Raw genomic sequence first — 24,669 nt, forward strand, 5'->3', positions numbered from 1 at the left:
GATTCTTTTATAACAGTAAATGTCCGTTACAAATAAATCGACAGTACAGTGATAGCGTTACAAACACTGTTACAATAAATGCGTTGACCGCCCCTTTTTTGTTGCGGAAAAAGTCGGTACATAGACGTTTTGTAACTCGAGTATATGCACCGGTCAAAATCCGGTACAAAATCGTTACAAATAGCTTTTTGTACCAAAAAATGGCCATTTGTAGCGGTTGTTGAACCGCTACAAATGGCCATTTTTTGGTAATGACTTTTGGTGCAACTTAATTTACAACATCAAAGAAGAGTTAACCTAAAGTACATGTCCAGTTTTACTAAAAACATAACACTTTTAATACCAAAACTACAAACATAATAATAACACCAATTTAACCCACCAACCAACTTAAAGATGAATAATAAACTTATGCCAACCAACATAATAATAACACCAAATAAAAATTTAAGTTATGATAAGAATCCCACTAAAATTCATCTGCAACTTAATAATAAAGAATGCATGACAAAGAAAATACAAAATATGATTGTCTAAAACTATAATTAATCCATGCCTTAAAAAAATTTAAACAATAAAATATTTTTATTTAGAATGAACCATAAACATAATAATAACACCAATTTAACCCAGCAACCAACCTAAAGATGAAAAATAAACCTATGCCAACCAACACAATAATAACACCAAACAAAAATTTAAGTTATGATAAGAATCCCACTAAAATTCATCTGCAACTTAATAATAAAGAATGCAGGACAACAAAAAATACAAAATGAGCTTGTCTATCAATATAAATAATCCATTCCCTAACAAAATTTAAACAATAAAATATTTTTATTTAGAATGAAATATAAAAACGATAATAGAAATCAACTCACAACTACTTTTGTTGATTTCGCATTAATGAATGTGACTCAATTGTGTCCCTTAGAATGGGCCCACTTATAGGTTCCAACCTTATTCATCCCCTGAATATTTGCAAGTGATAAAAAAGTTAATAATTAAATCTAAAAAACATTAATCAATGTTAATAACTAAACAAAGAAACACCAGCTTCTGCGCTGATTCCGTAAAAGATCGCGAGCCACCAGTGTACGTTGACTCAGCACTACCAGTTATATTCCCATGACGCCTATTCTTTTTGTTGTATCAGATTTTTGTTTTGCAACATCAGATGACCGAATTCTCCGCCACTCGGCCAGTATTGTCACATCAATTTGCTCCTCCGGCTTTCTCCCCCGTTTAGATTTAATATCATGTATCCACTGACCATATACATTGGCAGCCTTGGAATTGAACTCCTCATTGACTTGACCCTCCACTAAAGAGTCCTAAACAACATAATTCCATATTTGATGTTAGATGAAAATACTTTAATATCCCTTAATAAAGTACAACCACATTATATTTAAAACTTATACCTACATACCTTAAATTCTTTCCAATACCATTCTTTTGTGATTGATGGAACTTTCCTCCACGGATTCCGTCCTTATCCACGTTACATCGAAACACTTTACAAAATTTACTAGTAACACTACGTGGCCAGAATAGGCTGAAACATTTAATGATATTAAAATTAAAATAGGATGAAACATTACTAGTAACAACATAACTTCTTGTCGGTTTCATCAGCATCTTTCTCAGTTACCTTTATACAAATCAAAATATATATTTTAATATATGAAAACAATTAAGAAAGTTATGCAAATGAAGGTGTTATGATGTAATTTATGTTACCTTTCTAAAGCCATGGCTTTCAAGTTCATGAATTTGCTTAACTCCAGTTCTCCGATGAGGCGGCGGCCTGAAATCAACTAGCCCCTTTTTGAACTTCTTTTTGTCACGTCGATATGGATGATCTTCGGGAAAAAACTATCGATGTGTATCAAACCAAGACTTTTTAGAACCAGTAGGAAGTCAAAAAGATTTAAGTTGATCTTGACAAACTGGGCAAGCTGTTTTCCCCGATGTTCCCCATCCGGACATCATCGCATATGCTGGTAGATCACCAATCATCTATATTAAGGCAGCCCACATATTAAAATTCTGTTTACTTGAAGCATCCCAAGTTTCAATACCAACATTCCAAAGATTCTTCAACTCCTCTATCAATGGGTGAAGATATACATTTATTTTTTGTTTCGTATTAGCACCACCCGGTACAACAAGTGATAGAAATAGAAAATCGTCCTTCAAACACATATTCGGAGGAAGATTATAGGGAGTAATCACAACAGGCCACGATGAATATTGTTTCCCAGATTGCCCAAATGGTTGGAACCCATCTGTGCAACGTCCCAAACTCACATTTCTAGTCTCAGAGGCAAATGAAGGATATGTTATATCAAAATGTTTCCAAGCCGCAGAATCGCAAGGATGACACATATCATCCAAACTAGCATGTCGATGAGTTGCATGCCACCGCATTAAAGAAGTTGTCTGAGCGGAAATATATAACCGTTTAAGCCTTGGCGTCAATGTAAAATAAAACATATAATGAATGGGTACACATTTTCCATTCTTTTTTTTTTTTGTATCGGGGCTTTCCACATATTTTGCAATTGCATATATAGACCAACATCATCCCGCTAGTACAACATACATCCAAATTGATAGCAATCAATTTTTTCCATGGGGAGACCTAATCCCTCGATCAACTTCTTGCTTCATAAAAGTTATTAACAAAGCAATTTCCCTCTGGCATTATATCACGCATTAGTTGGCATTGCACATTAAACCATTTCTCAGGCAAATTGAAGTCAACCTTTATGGTAAGCATTCGAGCAACTGTAGAGAGCAAGGTTGCTTTCTTACAACCTGGCCATAATTCCTTACCTACAGCACTCAAAAGATCATACAATATTTTGTCCTCTACGTTTGGCTCTTCACCATCCATTCAGGAAACAAATTCTGGCCCCACAACATCCATCACCATCTGTGTGTAATTACCTATTCTAGCATCATTCATTCCATCACGCGTTGAGTTATCTGATGCATGCGATGTGCCACTACCATCATGATGCTCACCATGACAACTCCACCTCTCATAATATTGTACGAACCCCCTCGACAACAAATGAAATTGTACGTCGCCTGGAGGTAGAAACCTTGTGTTTTCACAGCTTTTACAAGGACATTTAATCCTCCCATATATACTTTGTGACGCCTTGGGTTAGTGAGACAATATTGAATAAAGCCCTCAACTCCGGAAATATACTTTGCATTGAGAATGCCATTAGACATTCTTTTGTACATCCAAGACCTTTGAACGCCACTCATCTTCTACAACAAATTTTAGGAACATCTTAAAATAGTAAAATCAAATTTAAAATATTAGAATCTAAGAATTGAATAAAAATTAAATACTATTAAACACAACTAATTATGACACTGACAATTTTTATTCATTTTAGCCGATAAAATGACCAATTTTTAAATGCATGCATACAAATACACATGCACTAAAGTGAAAGCAATATATAAACAAGATATGCACATAAAGTTGATAATCTCACTGAAAATGTAATGCTTAAAAGGAAAATTAACAAAAACTAATAGCAAGTAAAGCAAAATTAATTAATTAATTAAGACTTTCAAATAATTATGATCATTGCATAATACTCACTACTTTTATATGTTAAAAATTATAATACTTAGGTTACTACTAGATTTTTTTTTATCGAATGTTATAATTAAAAAACAGAGGTATATTAAAACCATTTAATTTTTTTATGTTTCTTAACAAAAACTTATTCATCCCTAAATACATTTTTGAAAAATTCAAACATTAATTACACAAAAAAAGGCATTTAATTTTGAATTTTTTCTAAAAAAGTAAATTGATTATGCTGTAAAATAAATAAAATAAAACTGTATAAATCATATATATATACTGCAATCATCTCATCTCATATATTACCGAACAAAGGCGCAGAAGAACAGATCTATGAAATGAGATGAGATTATTTGTGCATTCAATTCAAGGAGAAAGACCGTTCCTGAACTGACACAAGTCCAAGAATCCAATCCAAATTCTGAGAAAGAAATCACGGTAAGATCAGATCCACCTTTACACACACAATCTGTTGAACAGTCCATTGATTCAACTACTGTTCTAGATCTTCCCATTGTTGTTAGAAAAGAAACCAGAGAATGCACTAAACGACCACTCTATCCTCTATCTCACTATGTCTCTTTTAAGCGCCTATCGCCATCCCTCACAATGTGTCTGAGGCATTGTCAAAAAGGGAATGAAGGGATGCTATGAGAGAAGAGATGAATGTATTAGAGAAGAATAAAACATGGGAGATCGTTGATAAACCAAAGGGAAAAACATTGTTGATTGCAAATGGATTTTTACATTGAAGTACAAGGGTGATGGATCCCTTGAAATATATAAAGCAAGGTTAGTAGCCAAATGATACACTCAAACTTATGGGGTGGATTATCAAGAAACATTTGCTCCAGTTGCAAAAAAGAACACAGTAAGAATTTTGTTATCATTGACTGCTCACTTTAATTGGCAACTGCTACAATATGATGTTAAGAACGCATTCCTCCATGGTGACTTAAATGAGGAAATCTACATGAACATTCAACCAGGATTTGAAGGGGACACTGGTAACAAGGTGTGCAAACTGAAAAAAGCCCTTTTATGGGTTAAACAATCTCCTAGAGCATGGTTTGGCAGATTTGCAAAAGTCATGAAGGAATTTGGGTACAAACAAAGCCAAGGTGACCACACGCTTTTCATTAAGCATTCAGCTGAAGTGGGAGTGACTGTTCTTTTAGTCTATATGGACGACATCATAATGACTGGAAATGATGAGAAAGAGAAGCATGAATTAAATGTGAGACTAATGAAAGAATTTGAAATAAAAGAACTAGGGAAATTGAAGTATTTCATCAGTATTGAGGTGGCATATTCTAGACAAGGGATCTTCATATCTCAACAAAAGTACGTGCTTGATTTATTGGCAGAAACAGGGAAGATTGGGTGTAAGCCGATTTCTACTCCAATAGATCCAAACTATAAATTGGGAGAAGCTAAAGAAGAACCAGCTGTGGATAAAAGAATGTACCAGAGGTTGGTTGGCAGACTTATATACCTTGCTCACACTAAACCAGACATAGCATATTCTGTAGGTTTGATCAGCCAATTCATGAATGATCCAAGAGAACCTCATCTTCAAGCTGCTTACAGGGTACTGCACTACTTGAAAGGTAATCTAGGGAAATGAATCTTGCTCAAAAGGAATGACACTCTTACTTTGGAAGCCTACACCGATGCTAACTATGTTGGCTCCCTAGTGGATAGATGATCAACTGCAGGGTATTGTACTTTTCTTAGAGGTAACCTAGTGACATGGAGGAGCAAGAAGCAGAATGTAGTGCGAAGGTCATCAGAAGAATCAGAATTTAGGGCAATTGCTCAAGGATTATGCGAATTACTTTGGCTAAGGATCATTTTGGATGATTTGAGAGTCAAATGGGAGGGTCCTATGAAGCTTTACTGTGACAATAAGTCAGCTATTAATGTAGCTCATAATCCTATATAACATGATAGGACAAAGCATATTGAAATTGATAGACATTTCATCAAAGAAAAAATGGAGGAAGGGTTAGTATGTATGTCCTATGTTCTATCAGAGAGACAATTAGCCGATGTTCTAACAAAGGGGCTGAACAGTTCGAGTTTCCATGATCTTGTATCCAAGTTGGGAATGGAAGACATCTATTCGTCAGCTTGAGGGGGAGTGTCAAAGAATAGCTGAGTTATAATATTGTTGAGATATTTTAGATATTTAGTTTTAGATTTAGTAGATTTATATCTAGATTTGATCTTATTCATAAATTAGATTATTTAGATTTGAGTCTATAAAGTCTGTTTGAGATTGCCTATTTATAGGCCCCTTATTTTGATTATCAATAAAAGCAAACTTTAGGATTTCCGCAAAATATTTTAACAACAATACTTACAAAACGATGGGGGAGACCAGACGAGGAAATAGAGAGCCACAAACCGGCACAATAAGCCGGCGCCGGCACCAGCTGACGACAGGTGGACGGAAAACAAATGTTGCACAACCAAGATGTGAATCACTCGAATTCTAGGGAGAGACCGAAGCGATGTGACACAATTGGGTACCCAAAGAAACACAAAGGCAAACCTTGGATTATCTTTTGGACTGACAACGGCCCGCCATCGCCGGTGGAACCGTGGCCGACAGCGAAGCTATTGTTCGATGAGGGTTAAGGAGGGATGGCAATCGATTTGGGGAGAAATGAACATCGAATTATGAAAAGTGTTGAGATGTTGTGTGTATATCTGATTTATAAAAGTGTTATCACGCCTTTACATATTTCTTTTTAGTTTTTTTTTTAATTTTTAAAACAATTTTGTTTAGATGTATATATATAATTTTTTTATATATAAATATTATATTTCTTCTTTTGTTACGATTTGACCTACGTAATAAATATATTTAGGACGATATTCGTTATAATTGTATTTGTTACAAAGAAATAAGCGAAACAAATAAAAATAAAAGTTGACCAAATATAAATTTTTTTGTCACGAAAATTTTCATAACAAAACCACTTTTTGCTACAAATTTATTGTTATAGACCATAAAACTACTACAAATAGAAAGTTTTTTGGTAGTGAGATCTTTATTTCTAGGTTAGAATAGGTGTAGGAAAGGTATGTTGGTTTATAAAACCATACATTTTTTATAAGCTAAAATTAATTTCCGAGTTCAAGGTAAACAAAAAAACACTTATTTAATTAATGACTAGAGTCCCAATATATAAGCCGTATAAAAAATACTCAAAAAACTTCTCACAAACTGTTTCCTGGAAACAACCACATCCCGGAAACCTCTCATAAAGAGTTCACCAAAATGGGATCATAATATCACTTAAATACCTTCATAAGCTTAATCCCTAAAACAACCGCAAGATCACAAAAAAAACCGTAATACAACATTCATTAAAAACAACTAGAATATCGCAGCAAAATACAAATGCAAAATATAGAGAGAAATTTTCTTACCTAAAGAGAAAGATAGTGCAACACTAACTCTACATTTACTCTATAGGTACAAATATATAGAAGTGATGGACGGTTTAGATCGTACGGTGGATATTAAAGCCTACAAGCTAATTGGGCTACATAGGTCGGGCTATGCTGTAGATATCAAAATATCCGAATGGTGTAAAAACTTAATATTGATTAAGGTTTGTTCATGGAATGGCAATATTTGGGTGAAATCTTCACTTTTGCTTTCTTCTATGGATACTCTACTTATTCAAATTCTAATTATGAGAATGTTAAATTCTAAAATTCGCAGACACAAAATTCCCTTTCTCTTTCCTAATTAACTTTTTTCATGTAATCTTTAACATTCAACGAACCAAATTTCCTCCAGCCACATTCATTGTTTGGATAACTTCATTCCTGGGATTTTTGAAGATTAATATTTCCAACTTAGTTCTTGGTAAGTTAAGGCCATATTGTACTGAAGGTAATAATGGGTATATTTTAACTTTAGTTTTTTAAATTCCATTTTAATAGCATTAGAAAATTTAGTAGAAATTATAGTAATCTTCCAAATCTTAAATCATGTAAGCCAAGATCAATTTGTTATATTGCTGATTCTTTGTTAAAGAAGGAAATTGAAAATGTTTCATCAAATGGATGCATAGCTACATTGTACTTGGGACAAAAAATTCAGCCAAATAAGTTATGTTTTAATTAGCTTTAGTAACCTTTTCATCAATCTCTTTTCATCATATCCCAAATGGGGAAATGGATAACCCATCTTTTTTCCTTATTAGAGATCATTAGGGTTTGCCCTCTGGGAATAGAGAATCATTTTTTTTTTTTTTTTTGCGATGGATGCCCAATCAACTATGTTGTTGTGTTAATGTTGTAACTGTCTCGGGTGAGTAGATGATTTTGTAATTAGGCGCTCAATTGGAGAGTGATATATACCAAATTCATGGATATGTATTATTTATATTGGTTATGGTTTCATCACTGAATACTACTTTTTTTCTAACAATAATGCATTATAATTGGATGATTGTGTAATCTTTCAATCTAAATGTTGAATCAATTATTTAATTTCAAAAATTCTTGGAAATAAACTTAAGGTTTCTTTTATTATTAATCATTTTTACAGTCCTTTACTTCCACCTATGGAAATTGCATAATGAAAAGAAGCATGTGGAAAAAGAAGACAGTTTGGAGAAAAGAATAATGTAGATGAAACAAAAAAAAATTGAATGATTTTAAAATTTATATTATTGGAATTAAATTTCCCTGATCGATTCTCATGTGGTCAACTAAAATACATAATAATGAAAACTATTTCAAAGTTGTAATATCACTCTTCAAATAATTATCGAAACAGACCAAACAAACACAAATTTCATTTAGTTAATTTACATTGCAACAATAATAATATGAACTAATTCGTGAGGTTGATAAAAACAACATTGACATGACATAAATAAGTTATACAAAAATTCACATTCTCCTAAACCTTTCTTAACCGCTATCGTTATTTAACAATAACTATATAGATATAGTGAACCCAAAATCAGCAACCTTCTGAAATTCTAATACCTGAAAAATCAAAACAAAATAAGTGTTACATCGTAAAATCAAGTGAATGATAAGCCAAAATCTTTGAAGTGTTTTTAATGGTTTACCTTATGCCATCTTCAAATCTTCAACAAAGACATCGCATAATATAAATGTCATGACTTCATTTATTGATCGGAACTTTTTCCCCATAATAGTATGAATGTAATACTGCAATAAGTTTTTCAAGAGTCAGCTACAAGGGTAAATATGACGTAGATTATAATATGTCAATTTGTAAAAAAGTGCAATAAATTTGCTACCTTGTCCCTGCATTCTGAATTGTTAGAGTTGCGCTGCTCCACTATCCAATTCCCTAAATGTTTATGTAGGGTTAACATGCTCCTTCTTTGAAGATGGACGTGGTTAAATATTAGAACCATGGGCATTGTTGTTATATGTTCGCTCATGGCTACAATCGTTGTCGTTACTTCATGTGCATGGATTGTTGATTGATACCTAGTAATTTTTCCTCTTTCAACCTATTGTACCATTAGACAATAGTAATAACAACGACAATAACGACAACAACAACAACAATAATAGTAATAATAATTTGTACTTGTATACTTAATATGTTGTAACCTACGTACCTTATGCATCTCCAATATGTAGCAATGTAAGGGCTCACTACGTTGGAGAAGTGTAAAGAATATTCTCCATCTCTTTTCAATCATGGTAGTTGATAAACCATGCGTATTTTCCTCCGGGGATAAATGTAGCTCCTGTAATTAAATTTCTATTGTTGAGAAATTTTGATAATTTATAAGGAATGTTCGACATCATGATTGTAACACTAGAATGAAAGAGATGTGTAAGCGTTGGTGTTTTCATAGAATGATCAGGAATATGACTTTTTAGTGAAAAATAGATGAAAATTCTACTCATAAAGGAGAGGTTTCTACAATTACTCAATGACTATATTGGTGTTAACCTTCTTAATGAAGTGATTTTGAGTCTACGCACTTCATTCTACATTTTGAATATAATATAATTTTATTTGTTGTCACTAGCTATTGTACCTAGAATGTAAAGTTAAAATTTGTGCTAATAGGTATACACAATAATTTATTCTATTATTGTAGTTTCATTGAATATAAGGCATGCCTAGATAGCTTTTCTTTCAATATAATTCATTCAACCAAGGTACTATACTTTAGAATAACAAGTTTAATACGTATCCAAGTATTTAATTTTTATTAAATATTAAATTATTTCCTTAACTTTCTATCTGATGATTTCTTCTCGAAAATAACAATAGGATGTTGGATACACATACTTATTCTTCTTATAAGAAAAGGACAAATATTTTTATGGAATGTGAACATACACATTTTATAAGCGAAATTAAATAGAAAAAAAGAATTTAAAGTGATAGATGATTCTTTTAACACAATATGGAAAATATTACATACCAGAGGTTCAATTACTGGTGTGGGGTACAAAGACATATACGGCAACTAAATTGGAAAACTAGAAGAGTCTCCGGATGGAATATTGACTCCAGTCTTTTCCAACACATGGAAATTTGACATAGGTATCAATACGAAATATTAATAGTAACACATTTGACCATTTCTTAACATAAATGGCAAAATAGGTAAATGTATTTCCAAATAACAAATCAACATAATCATGGTTTGAAGTTATACAAAACGAGAAATTAGAGAAATGTATATAGCTGTATATAAATTTCTTACATATATAAAATATCAGAAAACCACTATGAAAAATATTAAAATCTTATGTAAGAGATGTTTGGCATGATTATTTGTAAGAATAAGCAAAGACAGGCCGGAACAAGACAAACCATAGACTCCCTCGATGTTGAAGGAACTCCAGTTGATTCCATTGCTACAGTGATCTGCAATAATGTACACTATGATATATTATATTATCATACATCATAACTGAAATCCGATGAATTAGTTATGGCTAATGAAATCCTATGAAACTTGGGAACAAGATCCCCACAAAAATGCATAATATGGAAACTCATTTCTAAGGGTAAAAACAAATGAATGAGGAAGCAGAAACACGGGGATATAAATATCGCATATACAATTTCTATTTATGGCATATGATATCATATATAGATTTAACATACTTCTTATTTTAAAAGATTTTAAAATTTAATGTACGAAAGTCAGTTTCGGCACTTTGTGTGCTTCGATCGATTCTACTACAAGCTTGTTCAAGTATAAAATCTTCCAATTGATACGAAAAAGAAAAGTATGTAATTCTTAGAGGAAAATCTTAAAAATTATGTTGTTTGTAAAATTGAATAGACCATACCATTAAAAATAATTTTCTTCTCACCTGTACCTCAAAGGAAATACTCGCTTGGTTTTTTCTTCACAATTTCGGCCAACCCTAGATCTGTATCAAATTTGAGTAAGTGAAAGAAGAGGGTAAACCAATTTATATAGGCTAGGGTTTCATGTATTTGCAAATCAATTTTGGGCTTGAAAGAAAACCCACAACTGTTTCCCCCTTTTTTTTTTCTTTTATTTAATCCAGGTTTCTAAATTCGAATTGAAAATAGGAAAAAGTCTTTTTATGTGAGCTATAATTATTTTGGGCTAAAACTCTCAAACATTTGAAAGTCGGTTCCAAAATTCAGTTGAAATAAAAAAATAGCTTACTTATTCTAGCCCATATAAATTTTGTTCATTTATATTCAATCGACTAAAATAATGAAGCAAGTTGTTAAATAAAATATAATATATTTCATTAATTTGCTAATAATATGAAAATGAATTTCATTTTTTAACTGAGTGATTAACTTTTAAAAAATTATGAATTTTCTGATTTCCATGGACCTATTATATTATTATCCTCAAAGTAGTAACGAATATGTTTAGAGTATAGAGACTATAAAGACTCATGTGTTAGTGTGGACGGGCCAGAATTGATGTTTATTGAGATCTACTCACATCCTTGTTGTCAATATTGCATTAATAATAATAATAATAATAATAATTCAAACTTGTATACATTATATGCTGTGAAATATATACCGCATGTGTCTTCAATATGTAGCAATATATAGCGCCACTACTTTACAGGAGTCAAGAAAATATTCTTCATTTCTTTCAACTGTGATTGTTAATAAAAGTGTATTATTTTGCTGGCATGTTTTCTCGGAAGATAATTCACATAGCCCCTGCCATATACATTTTTTGTTAGTCCATAGAAATTTAATTCATCAGAAAAATATATAATAATTATAATTATTAAAGTAGCATGAAGTAACTAATTTTGGTCGAAAATGTATATGAAAAATATATATATTTTTTAGTTTATAACCTATAATTGTCCAACAAACTAAATGAAATATTGTATGACAGACGTAAATGGTTTTATACCATTGTAGATAACCTCCAGGTTTTTATAATATATTTATCTTTAAAAAAATGTCTAACGTTTTTAACTTATTTACTTTTCGACATATTTGACCTAAGCATTACTAACAGAAGTTATTTTAGATTCATGGGTTCAGATTTAGCGCATATATTATCCCTTTATTGGCTATAGAGGATTTTTTGTGAAACTGTATGTTTAACTTCAAAGCTAGGATCACCACATATTATTCTCCCTTCAGCAATAATTCTGAGTATTGAAGAATATCAATACTTGCATCAAGCCGATTATAAAAAAATTATGCATTCGAAAAATTTGAATGAAGACTCTTATTTAAAAATTAATGTCCTTTTAATTATGTTCTCAATTAGGTCTTAAATACAAAACCATTATCGGAAATGGGGTAGTGCAAGTTTTATATATATTTATTGGTACATTGATATATATATATATGGGGTAAGTGGGCTAAAATCTAATATCTAGAAAAACAAAATTGTTAGGTGAGAACTAAAATAAATAGCTATAAAATAAGGTTGGAGCTTGAGTTCAAAAAATAATTAACAAAAATTTAAACGAATGAAAAAAAAAGTAAAAAAATATATATTATTGCAAAGGATCCCAATATAGATTTTAATACACTTTCTAGTTTTTGTAACAAAAAAACGACAATGAATTACTCACACCTTAGATCCTTTGCATTTTTCAGCTGAACTTTCTACTATATGGCCTTTCAATTGTCACAAAAATAAATCTATTTTTTTTTTCAAAAAAGCTTAAGCTTCAACACACCTTCATTTCAAGAATTTTTTTTAACGCCGAAAAAAAATAAATAAATAAAAGCATTTGGTCTATAAGTCTTTCTCATGCTCCAAATGAATACTAATTAGATATATTTTCCCTTGTGGTGGCTGAAAGACGAAATTCATGTACCTTTCTCCTCACCTCTTTGCAAGCGCCCAAGAACTCTTGTAGAACTTTATTTCTAGGTTAAAATAGGTGAAGGAAAGGTATGTTGGCTTATAAAACCATATAAAGCAACCATATAAAAAAAATACTCAGAAAACTTCTCACAAACCGTTTCCTGGAAACAACCACATCCCGGAAACCTCTCATAAAGCATTCACCAGAATAGGATCATAATATCACTGAAATACCTTCAAAAACTTTTCCCTGAAACAACCGTAAGATCACAAAAAAACCATAATACAACATTCATTAAAAACAACTGGAATATCACTACAAAACACAAACACAAAATATAGAGAGAAATTTTCCTACCTAGAGAGAAAGACACTGCAACACTAACTCTACAATTACTCTATAGGTACAAATATATAGAAATAATGGACGGTTTAGATCAAATCCTTAGATCTTACAGTGGATTTTAAAGCCTACAAGCTAATTGGGCTCCATAGGTCGGGCTATGTTTACGGACATATCAAAATATCCGAATAGTGTAAAAACTTAATATTGATTAAGGTTTCTTCATGGACCGGCAAAATTTGTGTGAAATCTTCACTTTTGCTTTCTTCCATGGATACTCTACTTATTCAAATTCTCGTTATGAGCATGTTAAATTCTAAAATTTGCAGACACAAAATTCCCTTTTGCTTTCCTAATTAACTTTTTTCTTGTAATCTTTATCATTCAACGAACCAAATTTCCTCTAGCCACATTCATTGTTTGGATATCTTCATTTCTAGGATTTTTGAAGATTAATATTTCCAACTTAGCTCTTGTTAAGTTAAGGCCATATTGTATTGAAGGTAATAATGGGTATCATTAAATTTTCTTTTTTTTAAACTACATTTTAATAGCATTAGAAAATTTAGCATAAATTATAGTGATCTTCCAAATCTTAAATCATGTAAGCCAAGATCAATTTGTTATATTACTGATTCTTTGTTAAAGAAGGAAATTGAAAATCTTTCATCAAATGAATACATAGCTACATCGTACTTGGGACAAAAAATTCAGCCAAAAAAGTTGTGTTTTAATTAGCTTTAGTAACCATTTCATCAATCTCTTTTCATCATATCCCAAATGTGGAAATGGATAACCCAACTTTTTTTCCTCATTGGAGATCATTAGGGTTTGCCCTATGGGAATAGAGAATCATTTTTTATTTTTTATTTTTTGCGATGGATGCCCAATCAACTATGTTGTTGTGTTAACGTTGTAACTATCTCGGGTGAATAGATGATTTTGTAATTAGGTGCTCAATTGGAGAGTGATATATACCAAATTCATGGATATGTATTATTTATATTGGTTGTGGTTTCATCACTGAATACTACTTTTTTTCTAACAATAATGCATTTGTTGTTTGATTTTTCCAAAAAACAAAGTAGAATTCGAAAATATCATCGAATTTGAAAAGAGAATTTATTTGTAGCATAATGTACTCAAATACATAAAAATAAAAGGTGACCCTCAAAAGGAAATTTGCAATTAATTTTTGCTTTTTTCTGAAAATTGAAGATCCCCTCCCAGAATAGACCCAAATCCTTAAATATTCCCTAAAGAAACGTTTTGAACCGTCGTCTGGTCGGTTACAACAACCGCCATCAACCGCCCACCAATTCCTCCTCCATTGGCACGTGTCTTAACAATCTCGCCAACCGCTCCTGTCAATTACAGGACTTAACTGGCTCGACCGACTGCTTCTGAACACCTTATCTCCTTAAATGGGCAGCTGGCCCATCCGACTACTCAGCCGCCCACAATAACCCCCAGCTCCTTAGACGGACCGCAGGCCAACCGACTCCCTCGAGAAACACCTTAATCAACAGGTGGGCCTAACGACGGGCCCACATCGTCTCCTATTTTGGGCCTTTTATCCTAATTATAAATTTCATACGTAACAACTTGCCCCGCCGCCATCGGACTTGCAAACGTCACTCCTCGATCGCCGCATGACAGGACGTTAGGAAGTCTGTAACCTATGTAACAGTGCCGGTCTGACTCTGTTTTCCCGTCACATCAATGGGGTTTTAAATACCCCATTTTGAAATCAGTATCCCATATCTCTTTTAAAAAACCCCTCCGTCAACTTCGCTCATTTCACACATCCACTATCGCAAAATACTTTCCAAAAAACCTTTCATCTTCTTCACTAGTGTTTCTCTTCTTCTCTGCAACTCATATACCATGGCGAACCAATACGTCCCTGCACTCCCCTTTGACGGAACCGCCCCAGAAGTGCTTTTTGTTGCCACGAAGGTACTGACTCCCACCATCCGCCCATACTGTATGACTCCCGAAGACTCTAGTCGGATGAGGGAGGTACTCGAAGCGGGAAACCCCATCGCCGTTAACAATCCCAACTACAATGCCATCAGAATCCACGAGTAGCATCAAAAGACATCTGACGGACCCCAAGGACCCCTATCGTACTTGGTACAACAAGGTGACAGAACATTTCCAAGAGCAATGGAAATGCCAACAAATCGACCAGGCGATACTCCTTTCCACTTTGCCATTCCATTTGCACGAGAAGGTCCTCCTAGCGATGGCGGCCTTCTGGCACTTAGAAATGGGTGTCTTTTTCCTACCAACGGGCCCCATAAGCCCGAATCTCATGGATGTGGCCATGATCGCCCATCTTCCCGTCGTGGGTGAGGACCCTGTGATAGGAGCCCTGGATGGGCAAGAGCCGGAGGCGGACCATTTGGGCTGGTCCTTAGCTGGATAAAAGAATGGGGTTGGACCAAATTCGCGACCGACCAACAAGGGACAACAGGGACTCCAATGACCGACCGCGAACATGTCGTCTTCCTTCTCTTCTGGCTATGTAGGTATGTCATAGTCTCTCCTTCCAAATGCGTCCTTTCTTCCCATCTTGACCTAGCTATTCATATAGCCTCAGGTCGTTTCTTTTCGTTTGGCACCCTTTTCTTAGCAAATCTTTTTTAAGGTCTTTCTAGGGTTAGTACCCATCTTGTAGATAGTGATAGTAAGAAATTAGATACCGCCGCGTCGGGCCCTTTTTGGTTCATGGAACTTAGGTTCCGGCTTTATTTTCCTGACGCATTCAAAGTTGGCCGTCCTCCTATTTCTCCAACACCCGACAAATCTTTGGGATTAGCCCTTAACCGACTCTGCCTAGGCCACGAAAACCTACAATCATCAGACCCCATCATAACCGCTATTCTAGCCGACGACCGCAGAAACTCCCGATTTTACGTATATAGGAGGTATGCTGGCTACACGTCTTGTCTTTTCTGGCGTTTTCCTGTGTCTTCACCCATGGCCGAACCTGACCCTCTTCCTCATCCGACCTATTCTTTCGCCTTGGATTCTGCCCTTAAACCCAGGTCCTTATTTGTTTGTAAAAAATTTAATAAAAAAGGCCAAAAATCATTTTATACTTTTAGTTATCAGCCTCAATTTTTGGCACGCCAATTCGGCTGCCGCCAAGGCTTACCTGGCCCTATCGCCCGTCCCCACCTAATACCTCAAAGTCCGGACGGGCAGGTCATCCCTGAGTTGATTTCTTCTTATCTTTCCCAACTTACCACATAAATAACTTCCAACTCTTACATTCCTTTCCATTCTTCTCCCGAAACTGTCGAGACTTTCCGCGAATGGTGGTCGGTCACATGGGCCCTGCTTGCCCCCGAAAAAGATCGGTTGTTGGGTGTTCTCCTGCCCCAGCCTGCCTTGGTGTTAGTGGCGGCTCGACCTATCAGTGCCCGAAGAAAGATAGCCGCCCCAGGTGCTGGGTCAAGCGCCCCAAAAAGGAAAAGGAAAGCTTCCCAGATCCAAACAGTCCCGACCTCTGGAATAGACCAGCAGGCCCCGAAGGACTTCTTATCGGTTTGGATGCCAGTAAGGACCCGGCCCCGTTTAGGTGTGTTCAAAAAGTCTTGACTTATTCTGATATTTCCTTAACTTTCTAACTTATATTACTCTTACTATCAGGCCCGACCTTGGCAGCACCGACCGTCCAACTGACTCCAGCCCCGGCCGAACCACCAAGCTTGCAAACTGACCAGCCTCAAGTAACCGACTCATGTTTACTACTTTCCTCCCATTTAAACAATTCATGCACTGACCCATGTCATTTAATCGCAGGCTCTACCCATCCGCACGCATGCACCCTTACTTGCTCTGCCAATGATCAGTCGGGAGGGGGACCCGACTAGGAGGCAATCCCTTCCCTCTTAGCCGATGAGTGGTCGGGAAGGGGCCCCGACCAGGAGGCAATCCTTGCCAGTACCACCTAGAGACCCGGTAAATTTCCTTAACACCCAATTTTCACAACTTCAAAATTCACACTTGGAATAAGTATCTAACATATTTATTGCAGACGCCTTCACCACCCGAACCGGTAGTAACAGGGGTCTCCTCTGATAGCGAGGCAACTGCTTCACAGATGGGCGGACTGCCAGTTGAGGCTTCGGACTCTTCCTTTCGTAGCGAGGAACCATTCGCACCTTCTGCAGCCACCCCAACTACAGCCGATCCTGCTACAGTCGCCTCTGCTGCAGCCGCCCTTATCGCGGCCGCTCCAATTGCTGGAGATCTCTCATGTGCAGCCGGCCCAACTGCTGGAAATGTCCCAACTGCGGCCGTCCAAGTCGCACTGGTTGCAACCGCCCCAGGTGCAGCTGTCCTGATGGCAGCAGTCCCAATTCCGGAGGTGGCAGGACAGGCAGTAGAACCACCTACGGCCGCCCAGCCAAGAGGTCCCTTGCAGGAAATAGAAGAGATTTCTTCTTCTGATTCGGAGACTTCTGTCAACCTGGTAGAAATTTCAGGCTCCTCTTTCATTACTAAGAACCAATTTCAACAAATATTAAATACTCCATACTTCAACTTTTAGGGGCCAGGTCAGCACCGCAACGACCTTTCGCAGCAGCCGAAGAGTCGGCTATTGGGGTGCCCGTTGCCCGTCCTCCCCGACCGACGACGCTCCTTGCGCCCTCCATAACCACGGTCCGCCTGGAAGTAAGTAAAAATTCCCATAAGCGATCCTTAACATATTCTCTCCATGAAATTTAAACATTTGAACTCTCTCTTAGGGACATCTTGATCTAGCCCCTCTGTCGGTCATTCCGATGACGGCGGATATTTAGGCCATCTTTGCCCAGGCCATCAACCAACCTTTCCCCGACTTAGGGTCAGACTTCCTAGAAAGTCTCATTCAGGCGGTTGGTGGCCTTTAATTTCAAACTCCTTCGGAATCGGAGGCCGCCCCAATTCTGCATCGGCTGATGGAGAGATTGACTGAACTTCGAAACGACATCTTACTCGTCTGACTCCTATCAGCCGAACCATCCCAGCCAAGTGCGGATTAGATAAGTCTGGAGGCTTCCTTGGCCAAAACTAGGGAATCCCTTCAGCAAGCTACTAGACGGTTGGAAGAACTCCTCAGCGCCAAGACTCAAATAGATGAGTCGATCCAGAGGAAGGAGGCAGAATTGAGGGCACTTCGTCAAGAACAGTCCATCCTGGAGGGCCACGTGGCTGACGAACAGCGCCTAATTGAGCGATACAAGAAGAATGAGGCCGACTTGGATCAAGAATTAAAGATTCAAGCCCGGTCTCAATTTATCAAAAGATATCAGGCGGCTGCTGACAACTGACGGTTGTCCAGGGCCGAAGATAAATGGTCCCAAATCAAAACTGCCCTAGGGGCCCTTTGTAATTTTTTTTGTAAATTCTGACTTAGTAAACATTTTTGTTTCCCCTATCGACAAGGATCACTTTCCGTACTCCGAATCTCCAGGGACCAAATCAAACTTACTTCCCTTATAAAAATCATTTCCCTTTGTGGTAAAATGAACAAACTTAAAAAAAAACCTAAAATTGGGACATACCTGAAGTATTAATCAAAATTTCATAGAATCGACCCCATATTCCTTAAAAAACTGGGAAGGTGTCATTCAACCCTGCTTTGTGGGTAACCATCCCGTCGGTGGCCATGCTGAAGACTTGTTACATATACTTAAGCAACTGGATTTCAAATTCAGATTTTTCCAACGAGGAGGAAAGACCATTCAACGTGTTATTCGCCTTATGGAAAATGTTTTGGGAGGATATGAAACTCTTCATGATATCCTAAGCTGCCTTCCTGATATTGATCACCATATGGACTTGATTGAACATCACATGACAGCCATACTTCCAGACCTTGGTTGGAATCATATATTTTCCAATCAGTGCACAGTCTTTTCAAGAATACGCACTCTTGTTGATCATGAACCAGGCCATAACAGACATGAAAGCTCGTACTAATCACGACTTAGAAGAAATGCAAAATCAATGGGAACGATACCGACCTGATTTAGAAGACCTTCTTGATGAGGAACCAGAATTAAGCTCTAATCACTGGGATGAAGATTCTGACTCAGAAGAAGGAGGTCCCCCACACATATCAATATCTGATAATGAATGAACTCCATTTTGGGTCCGAACCCTTTATGTTTGGGTTCTGAATAAAATTTCTTGTTTCATGCATTCTTCTTATCTGAAAAGGCAGAAAAATACCTCTTAAGATATCTAGGATTAATACAATCATGTACTCTCTTACCTTCTTGATTTATTATAATAAAGGCACCATTTCCAATTTTCTTATGAATAATAAATGACCCTTCCCAATTCGGAGACCATTTTCCTAATTGATCGACCTTCTTATACGTAAGAAGAATGGTCTTCCAAACAAAATCTTATAAAGGACTTTCTTTCCATAAGACTTTACCCTGATTCCATTATGCTTTACAATCTGATCGATTGCATGAAGTCGGTTAATATCTAGACTTTCCAATTGCAGAAACATAACTTGCTGATATTCCTCAGTAAGCTCTCCAGTAGTAAAAATTGTACGTCCAGATGATACTTGAATTTCAGCTAGGAACACAGCATCTTGCCCAAAAGTAAGTTGATGTGGTGAGAATCCCGTGACCGAACTTCTGCTATTCCTGTGTGCCCATAAGGCCTGAGGTAACAACATATGCCAATTTCTTGGATTCCCCTCAACCATCTTATTTATAATTTTAATAATAATCTTATTGGCCGCCTCTGCCTGCCCATTAGCTTGGGGATAATAAAGTGAAAAATGGTTTATCCAAATACCAAACTCTGCCAAGAAGCTTACAAATTTCTCCCCAGTGAAAACTAAACCTTGGTCGGTGGTTATAAAATGAGGAATACCATACCTATAAATGATCTGATTCAGCACAAAATCAATCACCTCCTTTTTGATCCACATTTTTAAAAGCAACCGCCTCGACCCATTTCGTGAAATAGTCTGTTGCAACCAAAATAAAACAATGATGTTGGATGAAGGGGGATGAATTTTACCAATGATGTCCATGGCCCAAGACTTGAAGGGCCATGGTTTTACCATAGCTTGCAATTCAATGACTGACAAGTGATTCAACTGTCCATGTTTTTGACATTCTTGGCAACCTTTAGCAAATTGTATACAATCTTCGAAAATCTTTGGCCAAAAGAAACCCAAACGATGAATAGCCCATCTCATATTCAAGCCTGCTCGATGAGCTCCGCAGATCCCACTGTATACTTCTTTCATGACTTCCAAAGCCTGTTTAGACCCTAAACATCTTAAAAGTAATCCTTCGAACGTCCTTTTGTATAAGACTCCATCTATCAACTGGAATCGTAGAGCCTTTAACCGTATCCCTATCGGCATATTCGTTCCTGGATTTTGTAGATACATGACAATTTCTATCCTTCAGTCATTCCCATCTTCTGTTTCCTATTCGATCTCTGCACAGATATCTTTCGGGATTCCTTTACAAGCTTTTTGAGCTAACTCATCTGCAAGTTAGTTTTCCTTCCTAGGGATGAACTCAATTATCACCTCTGAGATTTTTGATAACAAACGACATACAATATCCCTGTATCTGCGTAGATGAGGATAGTTGCAAACATATTGTTTGGTTACCTGATTGATTACCAATTGAGAATCTCCTTTTATGATCACCGACTGGACATTCGTGGCTATTAAGGCTTCCAACCCAAAGATTAAAGCCTCATATTCTGTCAAATTGTGGGTCATGGCTTCTGATTACAGCTGTAATTTGATCTTTTGGCCATATGGTCCTTTCAATAAAACCCTTGCACCTGATCTATTTCCAGAAGTAGAACCATCAAAAAATATTAACCAATTTCGGGTACTCACATAAAATATGCATCCGATCTGTTCTTGATTATCCTCCGAAAAGTCTGCCAAAAAATTTGTTATTGTTTGGCCTTTAACTGCCTTTAATGGAGAATGTTGCAAATCAAAAGAAGTCAGTTTAATGGCCTATTTCATAAGTCTGTCCTGCATGGTAGGTCTCTGCAAAATTAATTTGATAAGATCTACCTTTGAGATAACCTCTATTCTCCTGGGCAGCATATAATGCTCAAGTTTTGTGCATGCAAACACCAATGAGTAACACATTTTTTCGGGCATAGTGTAATTTATTTCTAGTCCTGGGAGGGTCTTACTCATATAATAAATCGCTCTTTCCTTTCAATCATCACCATCTTGTGCTAGTAAGTAGCTGATCACTTCATGCGTATTTGCCAAATAAAGTTTGAGGGGTCAACCTTCCTTGGGAGGCATTAACACAGATCGTTGAATCAAGGCTCGCTTTATAGCTTCTAAAGCTGTCTGCTGATCTAGTCTCCAATCGAAAGCGTTTGCCCTGCCCTTTAATAATTTAGTAATTGGCCTGAGTTCTCCTGCAGCATTAGAAATGAATCTCCTTAGATAATTTACCTTGCCCAAAAGACTCTGTACTTCCTTAACCGTTTTGGGTGATCGGACGGATAGAATTGCTTTGGCTTTATTGGCATCGATTTCAATTCTCCTTTCATGTACCAAAAATCCTAAGAAACTTGCAGCTCATATACCAAAAGCACATTTAGTTGGATTCATTTTCAACTTGTACCTCTTCATTCGTTTGAAGGCATCTTTCAATTCCCTCAAGTGTTCCTCGAAACTGGAAGATTTGACGATAACATCATCAATATATATTTCCATAGAGTTTCCAATAAGATCGTGAAAGATTGAATTCATGGCCCTTTGATAAGTTGCCCCAGCATTCTTTAAACCGAATGGCATAACCGTCCATTTGTAAATACCTAAAGCTCCTGGACACTTGAATGTTGTCTTATGAATATCTTTTTCTTCTGCCAAAAATATTTGATTATAACCTGCATAACCATCCATCAGACTGAGGATTTTATGTCCTGCTGGTGAATCAATCAGCATATCGGCCATAGGCATCATATATTCGTCTTCAGAAGTGGCTATATTAAGATCCCTGAAATCAATACATATCATGATCTTACCATTCTTTTTAACCACTGGTACAATATTTGCCAACAATTCTGCATATCGGCAAGACCAAATAAAACCCACTTTAAGAAGTTTCTGGATTTCCTCTTTGATTTGAGGCATCAAATCAGGACTCATATGCCTTGGGGGCTGTTTGTAAGGTTTAAAACCTTCTCTAATAGGCAACCAATGCTCTATCAGACTTCTTTCCAGACCAGGCATTTCTGAATAATCCCAAGCTAAACAATCAAAATTATTTTTTATAACCTCAAGTATCTTTACCTGTTGTTCTTCAGACAAATAACCACTTATTCTTATTATTTTTGGAACCAGGTTAGTTCCTATATTGAATTCTAAAAAAGGGTCTTGAGCTAGAAAGGCTGGTTCTGTCTTCTCTAACAAATTTGGCCAACAAAATTGTTCATTTTCCTGTTAATGAACATCATACATCTTTTTAATTTTTTCTGCATTATCCAAAAGCTGATTTAAGTAAAACTGATTAATAAGTAAACTACAATCTTTCAAATTTGTACTATCCATAAAACATATATTATAAGATAGGTTTGGCTTCCTTACGAGCCACATATGAGGGTTGTTCTTTTTAGAAGAACATCGAATTCTGGCTGGTGAATCTATAACCCTTCATTGGGTATTCATTAGCCATAAATGCCTGAGACATTGGGGTTGGGTGGCTGGAAATAAAATATTGATTCCTCAACCTTTTCCGATGCGCCGAACGGGTTGTTATTTGCTTCCATTTTAAAGACCTGATTACCCTCCCAAAATATTAATTGTTGATGCAGTGATGATGGCACACATTGAGATGCATGAATCCAGTCTCGCCCTAGTAGGACTGAAGAAGTAGTGTATGCATCCACTACAAAGAACACGGAAGAAATCTTTTTTGGTCCAACTTCAATTGGGGCTACCATCATACATTCTGGTTTGGTCGGTTGCCCTGTAAAACTAGTCATCTCGAAATCCACTGGAGACAAATCGTGAATTCCTTTCCCTAACTTCTTGAGGTTTTTCAACGGCATAACATTGAGAACGGCTCCGTTATCTATGAAAACCTTTGTAATCGGTTTCCCGCATATGTGTGCATTAACATATAGAGGTTTCAAATGGGATGATGTACCTTCTCGGATAGGAGGGAAAACTATCGGAGAAACCTCTGACTAAAAATCAGGATCTGAAATTTTTGCCCATTCTGGTTCTTCCATAGATACATCCACCAGACTTGCCCAAAAAGGTTCTTCTTCAATCCAATGAACTTCTGTCATTCGGCAGGGAACTCTTGGACCCAGCCGAGATTTGACGGATCTTGTATCCACTTCTGTTGTACGAAATTCTTCTCCCGCCTCGTTTCCAAGTTGAGATGTCAATGATTCTAAACAAAATTCTTCAAGAGATGGATTAATGTTTATTCGTTCACGATAACGACATCTGAAGCCTTCAACTCTCTCGTCTGCTGCTTCTTTACCTTTCTTCTGTATATTCCGACTTCTTGCCTGTTCATCAGAAACGGTTTGGAAGTCGTTTCACTGTCTTGTTGAAGGGACTACTTTCCTGTACCTTGCTGCATATCTGCGTTTGGCATTACAAATTTGGGTATGATTCATACCTAGAAATCGAGGATCAATATCGACTGATGGTGGTTTTTTATTTCGGACCAATTGCTTCCGACCAAACCGGTCCTTTTAATCGGGTGGTCTCGGACCAATGCTTGTCCATTTAGTTCCACATCAAAAGAACCATCTTGGCTATCCGTTTTTCTGCCAGTGGCTTTTCATAAATCTTGAATCTTTCTTTTTGTTGGCAATTGTTTGACTTATCTATTCTTCTCGGTCTGGGATTTGCTCGTACGTCAACCATTGATGTGGTTACTTTTGGAAAAGGTTGTTGTTCTACGTCCAGAGTAATATATTTGAGTCGTCCTGCCTTGATGGCCTTTTGAATCTCCTTTCGGAAGTGTGTGCATTGGCTTGTATTGTGTGTAAAGGAATTATGCCACTTACAATATGGTCTTCCTTTGATTTATTCTTTAGTGGCCAATCTTTGCCCTTTTGGAATTGGGATATGTCCATCTGTCAGTAGAATATCAAAGATTTCGTCAGCTTTCAAACTGTCGAATGTGGGTTGATCTCTTCCTTCAGTTCCTAGTAATGGCTTTAATTTGGAGCACACATAAGGCTTTGCAGAGATGATTTTGGCTGCCATTTCTTCTTTTTGATCAAAATCAGGGCTATATGTTTCCGTTTCCATACTAGCCATTTGTTGAACTTTATTACGCCTAAAATTCTGATATTTTTCTCTGAAAAGAGACTCTAAACGTCCAGCCTTGGATGCGAGA

General features: G+C 36.3%; 1 long non-coding RNA gene across 2 annotated transcripts in view; it reads right to left on the reverse strand.

Moving 5' to 3' along the window:
- Positions 1 to 24,669, reverse strand: part of LOC127266670 (uncharacterized) — a 60,305-nt gene that overhangs the window by 11,681 nt on the left and 23,955 nt on the right. The window contains exons 3-4 of one of the 2 annotated variants that reach the window (XR_007842207.1): positions 9,250 to 9,381; positions 9,128 to 9,138 (exon numbers count right to left, since the gene is read on the reverse strand). This is a non-coding gene — a long non-coding RNA (uncharacterized LOC127266670). Of the gene's footprint in view, positions 1 to 9,127; positions 9,139 to 9,249; positions 9,382 to 24,669 lie in introns of those variants that run through there. The other variant, XR_007842209.1, reaches the window with a different exon arrangement.

The sequence above is a fragment of the Andrographis paniculata genome, unplaced genomic scaffold (genome assembly GCF_009805555.1).
Source record: "Andrographis paniculata isolate CXL003 unplaced genomic scaffold, ASM980555v1 Contig77END, whole genome shotgun sequence".
NCBI classification, from domain to species: Eukaryota; Viridiplantae; Streptophyta; class Magnoliopsida; order Lamiales; family Acanthaceae; genus Andrographis; species Andrographis paniculata.